Genomic DNA, 6600 nt, shown 5'->3' with positions numbered 1-6600 from the left:
AATAATAAGAGGGAAGTCCTCAACATATTTAGTTAACAAATAAGCAAACGTTTTGTGGTGAGAAATGTCGGTAAGGCACAGCAGTGAAGATCTAGCCGCGATTCAGGACGACAATACCCTTTGCCTTATCTGCGGTAAACCAATACAATATAGGGCGCAGCTACGGAGCACTACTTGTGGTCATCATTTCCACATAGCGTGCTTCAACATACACGTCGGTAGTAGGGAAATTTGCCCCACTTGTGATCAACCGTTACAGAGTATGGAAGGAGAAGGAGCTGAAGCACTTAGTGGGGGACCACAGACCAGCCGTCAGGCAAGAATGCAAACCAGGGCAGCAGCGCAAAGGGCCAACTTACTAGCAGAAATGGCACAGAGGGATTTGAGTCAGGAAAGAAGGTTAGATGAGGGTATAGAGCCATCCGAATCTGTTAGGAATAGCGACGTTAATTTAGCCAGATTAATAGCGAATGCCATGGCGACGGCTGCATCTCGCCAAAATGAGCGACTGGAAATTCAAGCAGTTAGACAAACGGAATTATTGACACAAGCGTTAGAAAATGGATTCCAGAGATTGTATTCAGTAGTAGCGACACACCAAGTGAACGCTGAGGAAAGTACACAACAGGCAGCGAACTTACGTAGCCAAGTATCAGCAACTGCAGCTAGTGAGCAGGCAAGTAATGGTAACAGTATTTTGGAGCTTAGACCAGACAGAATAAGTCAGGTTATAAGTAGTTGGAAGTTAAGGTTTAATGGCAAGTCCGGTATATCAGTGGAAGAGTTTATTTATAGAGCGGAAGCAATGACCAATCAGGCTTTAGAAGGTAGTTTCGTAGTTCTGTCGCGGTATGTTAGCAATTTGTTTGAAGGAAATGCTAGTGAGTGGTTCTGGAGATACCACAAGAAGGTATCACACATCAAGTGGTTAGACTTATGTAGAGCCTTGAGGGAGCAGTTTAAAGACGAGCGTACCGATCAGCATATTAAAGCTGCTATCAGCAAACGCAGACAAGGGGATAAAGAATCGTTCGACGAATTCTACGAGGCGATAGTGACACTAGCTGACAAACTGTCTACTCCGTTACCAGAAATTGAGTTGCTAGAGCATCTTCGGGCTAATCTTCTGCCCGATATTCAGCATGAGTTATTATATGAGTCCATAGCTTCGGTATCTAAGATAAGGCAGTTAGTGCTTAATAGAGAAACCTTTATGCAGACAGTACGGAAACCATTGAGTGTACCACCAAGACCCATGCCTAGGAGAGTGGTAAATGCAGTGAGCATTCAAACAGAAGAAGAGTCCGAGGCAGAAGATGAGGTGCCAGTGGTGGAAGCAGTTAACTTGGTTTGTTGGAACTGTGATACGGCGGGTCATCCCTATCAAGAGTGTGTAGCAGAACGGCGGGTGTTTTGCTAAGGCTGTGGGAAGCCAAACACGTATAAGCCATCTTGTGCCGATTGTAATGATCATTCAAAAAACACGGCAGGTCGTGCACTTCGGAGAAGTGCACGCAGACAGATGATCTCGAGGGCCAGCAATACAGATTAAAGGAAACACTAGGGTTAGAAAAATATTTGCCCGAATTTACGCATATCTCTGATGAGAAATCGTTAGAAATATCTAAATATTCCGAAACGGAACCAGTAGAGTCGCCTAGATAAGGAATTTATTGGTCACAGACTCGTTCAAGAGAGCGAAGGAAGGCTTTTAATAAAGGTGTTAAAAAGGAGCGAAAGCTAATAGCCTCGGCGGTAGTCGGCAATGTTTTTGATATCCGCCGTTATGCAGAGGTAAAGTTATTCAATAGATTAGTAAGTGGCCTCATGGATACTGGGGCTAGTATAAGTTGTGTTGGTGGCAGTTTTGCCGAAGAATTATTGGCTGTAAAACAGAGTATTAGCCAATGTCAATTAAAGTAAATACTGCAGATGGAACACCCCAGATAGTAGGAAAGATAAGTACTGAAGTTAGTTTTAGAGGAAGTAGTAAGATATTGAAATTTTATATAGTCCCTGGGCTAACCCAGGATCTCTACTTAGGCATAGATTTTTGGCTCGCTTTTGATTTATTACCATCTGGACTGTCATTAGGACCGCTACAGATAGCTAGTTTAAGCGAAGAGGATACGGCGCAACGGATGTTAGACAGTAATCAGAAGCAACGTTTGTCTGAATGTATGGGTTTGTTTCCATCATTCGCTAAGTTGGGACTAGGGAAAACGAAGTTGCTGTCACATTCAATAGATGTTGCTTGTGCGGCACCAATTAAGCAGCGACACTATCCTATGTCACCAGCAAAGGAACAAATAATATATGAAGAGTTAGATCGCATGTTAAAATTAGGAGTTATTGAGGAATCTCAAAGTGCTTGGTCTTACAGTTAAGGATGCTTACCCAATGCCAATCATAGACGGCATCCTTAGCAGATTACCTAAGGCCGAGTACATTACAAGTCTCGACTTGAAAGACGCGTATTGGCAAATTCCTTTAGAGCCTGAGTCACGGGATAAGACAGCCTTTTCAGTAGCAGGTAGACCCCTGTACCATTTCAAAGTAATGCCTTTTGGATTATGTAACGCGGCGCAAACCATGTCCAAACTCATGGATAAAATAGTGCCACCACATCGTCGTCGTCAGATATTTATCTACTTGGATGATCTGTTAATTGTCTCAGATTCGTTTAACGAGCATATAACTCTGCTTACAGAGCTATCCAAATGTATATCCGATGCAGGGTTAACTATAAACGTCGAGAAAAGTCATTTCTGTAGAAAGAATGTCAAGTATCTAGGGCATATTGTAGGTGAGGGAACGATTAAGACAGACCCAGATAAAATATCCGCCATAGTCGATTTTCCCACCCCAAAATCGGTTAAACAAGTTCGGCGCTTTTTAGGAATGGCGGTTGGTACCAGACACCAGTTTAACATAGTCCCGATTTTAAAAAACCTTTCTCTATAAACTGTGACGCAAGCCATACGGGAGTGGGCGCAGTGTTAACCCAGTTAACAGAGGATAAGGACGAAGTACCCATTGCGTTTATGTCAAAAAAACTGAACCACGCACAAAGAAACTACTCAGTTACAGAGAAAGAGTGCTTGGCAGCCGTGTTAGCAGTAAAAAAATATAGGGCCTACGTGGAGGGTCAAGAATTTTCTATCATAACCGACCATGCTTCTTTAAAGTGGTTAATTAGTCAATCAGACTTGAGTTCTAGGTTGGCCAGATGGTCTTTGAAACTTCAGGGATTTAATTTTACCATTTCACATCGAAAAGGTAGTCAAAATGTGGTGCCAGACGCTTTGTCCAGAGTTTTTACCCCTGATTTAGCGGTAATAGATAGTGATTTAGGAATCGATCTCAATTCGGTGCATTTTCTAAGTCCCGAATATGTGGAGCTAAAGGCGAAGGTCGAAAAAAACCCCCAGTCAGTACCGGACGTGAAAGTAATGGGCAATTTAGTTTACCGGCGTAGTGAGCATTTTCCTGGAGAGAAGTTAGCAGATGATCAGTGCTGGAAACTATGGATTCCCAAGGGTTTAGTGGCCAGTTGTTGAAATTGGCTCACGAAAGCCCACTAGCGGCCCACTGCGGTATTAATAAGACATTGGAAAAACTCAGGCGCTACTATTACTGGCCAAATCTAGTGTCAAGGTTTAAACAATGTAGGTAAGCCACTAAACACCCGAATTATACGTTAAGGCCACCATTAGGCAAGTCGGGTGTAACGTCAAGATTCTTCGAGAGACTGTAGGTGGACTTCTTGGGTCCTTACCCGCGTAGCAAGTCTGGCAATATTGGAATTTTATTGTAGTGGACCATTTCTCAAAATTTCCGTTCCTAAAGAAAGTAAAAAAGTTTACCGCGGAAGTGGTTACCCAGTTTCTAGAAGAGGATCTTTTTCATTGTTTTGGGGTACCTGAGATTATAGTATCCGATAATGGGCCCCAATTTAGAGCACACCATTTTAATGAGCTGTTGCAAAGATATAAAGTGCGTCACACGTATACGGCTGCGTATGCTCCGCAGGCTAATGTGTCGGAGAGAGTAAACCGGTCGGTATTGGCAGCAGTGAAGGCTTACGTAAGTCCAAGCCAGTCTGATTGGGACGAAAAGCTAAGTAGTATCGCTTGTGCATTGAGGTCTACTATTCATTCGGCGATAAACACAACACCCTATAGGTTGGCATTTGGTCAGCATATGGTTACCGACGTGTCCGTTTCCCAAGTGCTACGGAACTTAGAATTGTTAGAGGATCGGGCTGTAAGGTTTAGTAGGGAAGACTCTTTCGAAATAATGGGAACTAAAGCTAAAGAGGAGTCACGAAAACAGCATGAGCGGAATGAGAATATGTATAATTTACGTAGTCGCGAGGTGTCTTTTTCAGTGGGACAAGAGGTATTTCGTAGGAACTTCCAGCAAAGTAATTTCTCAAAAGGATTCAACTCCAAGTTAGCGCCACCGTTCGAGAAGGCGAGAGTGAGACGCAAGCTCGGCAACGCGTACTATGAGTTGGAGAATCTACAAGGCCATTTGGTAGGCAAATTCCATGCAAAAGATATTAAGCAATAATTTTTTTTTGGCCCGGTTTCAAACGAGTATCACCCTTTCCATTAGGTAAGTGTGATTTTAGTGGGGGGTTTTGTAGTAGCGCTACACCGTTTGTATTTAGAAAGAAAACGAAAAAAAAGAGTAGGAATGATTTTTCTTCTTTATAACTAAAACGACATATAAACGTTTTATCCCTAAAAGTGGGCAATATAAGTTCACAGAGTAACCTGCGTTCACTGCTTGCACTGCTTGAACTGCTTGTATTGTTAGTTAGCGTTATACTAACTAACAGAATGTAGACTAACATTCTATAATTTTGAGAAAAAAAATAGGAAATGCGATTTCGAGATTCATTTTTTTTTGGTTCAGAAAATTTTCTTTGAATTTTTTTATTCGATTACTTTTTTTTTTTTGTGGCGCCCCCTAGGCTCCTCTAGAGTTGGGATCAGGGAAGTTTAGTGGTAATCGAGGCGAAGAGAGGGGTCCAAAGAGGACTAAGGGATAGAGATTTAGCCAACTATGTCGGCCCCCATGGGAATGACTTTTCTTTTCCAAATCATCTTCAACTAGTGCGGTCGCAAAAATTAAAATCGTAGTGAAAACTAATTTTTTTCGGAAAAAGTCCGATTGTGAAGTTTGAATGGTGAATTCGAAGCAGTTTTATTCCGCCAGTGAGTGATAGTGTTTTATTTCAAAATAAATGTAAGTCCAGCGCTATATAAACGCGCATATCAGTTTGAGTAAAGGAAGCAATTTTTATGAAAAATGTTTGTCTTTTAGGCACATGGGCAGTCTGATGAAGTAGATTGTCGAGAGGAAGTAATATATCCTTTTTAATCCGGTGCCAAGTCAAATGGTAAACAGTAAAAAATGCGCCTTTTAATGTATGTAGTAAGAAAGTTTTGTTTTATATAGAGTTGGCACCTAGTTCACAGACTAGATGCAATGGTCTAAGCCGGTCAGCCGACTAGACAAAGGCTTATGAGGGACAAGCTGTCAAAACGGACCGAAGCCCCTGGAGCAGCAAACGCAAAGCATTGGCCAGAAAAGATCTGAGACGGGCATGAAGAGTAAAACAAAAAAATAAAGAGTATAGGATTCTCTAGACTAGAGGAGAGATTCCCCCCCCCCGCCCTTACCATGCAAGCAAACTCTGATAAGTAAAAGCTTCTCTTTTGTGATAACTATCAACCAGCGGAGCTTTCATATGTGTAGCCGCTTGGCTGGCGTTCCGTGTAGTACACTTGATAAGAGATGAAATTCAACAAAAATAATTTAAATCTTCCAATCGAAACAGGCCGTGAAAAACCATATACAACGTTGAGACTTTCTAGATTTCAGTAAGGTGATGTACACTGTTGAGTTCACACGGCTTCGCTTGGGGATTTCCGTATAAAAAAATTTAATTTTCCAGTTTTTTTTTCGGAACAAACAGTTGAAATTTTCTTTTAACTTCAGGACAAGCGTTCTGTCGCTGTCGCCGAGTGTGGTTCGGTGGAAGGCGCGCACAAGAATTGTGTGTCTCGAGTTCAGTCGTTGTTACAACTCGAGTGCGACCGAACTCGCTGCGCTAATTATTGATCAAGAAAATAATACACGTTATACACCAATCAGTTTTCCAACTTGATTTATTACAACAATGCCACGAACACGCAGGGGGGCTAATTTGAGTCGTCAAACAAACAGATCTAGAGGCATGCAAGATAGAAGAGCAATAAGATCAGATGCAGAAAGGCAACAAAGTAATGCAGATGTCCGTGTAAGAATGGCGCAGTTACGTGCATCACGAGATGAGCGAAACCAACAAAGACAATTGGAACGAAGAGAAGCGCGCAGATTCGTAGCCAACAGACGTAGAGGGATTGACCAACATCAACAAGTACTTCGAGCATTTACATCACATTCATTTCTTCGACTAGCATTTCGGGTGTTGATATTACGCTCATTCCAAAGTGGTAATTGGTACATTGTACAAGGAATGCCCGCACTGTCAAGCCCTTAAATTTAAAAATGAGCCAATTGGGATGTGTTGCTCATCAGGAAAAG

The 6600-nt window shown here is 42.1% G+C and overlaps 1 long non-coding RNA gene across 1 annotated transcript; it reads left to right on the top strand.

Moving 5' to 3' along the window:
* Window positions 1-5813: 5813 nt before the first annotated feature.
* LOC124461263 lies at window positions 5814-6167 on the top strand. Its single transcript, XR_006954992.1, has 2 exons — window positions 5814-5944; window positions 6013-6167. It is a non-coding gene; the product is annotated as an uncharacterized LOC124461263 (long non-coding RNA).
* Window positions 6168-6600: the final 433 nt, after the last annotated feature.

This window comes from Drosophila willistoni, unplaced genomic scaffold (genome assembly GCF_018902025.1).
Source record: "Drosophila willistoni isolate 14030-0811.24 unplaced genomic scaffold, UCI_dwil_1.1 Seg29.1, whole genome shotgun sequence".
NCBI classification, from domain to species: Eukaryota; Metazoa; Arthropoda; class Insecta; order Diptera; family Drosophilidae; genus Drosophila; species Drosophila willistoni.
Note: the sequence above shows the minus strand (reverse complement) of the source record. Positions and strands in the feature narration are given on the sequence as shown.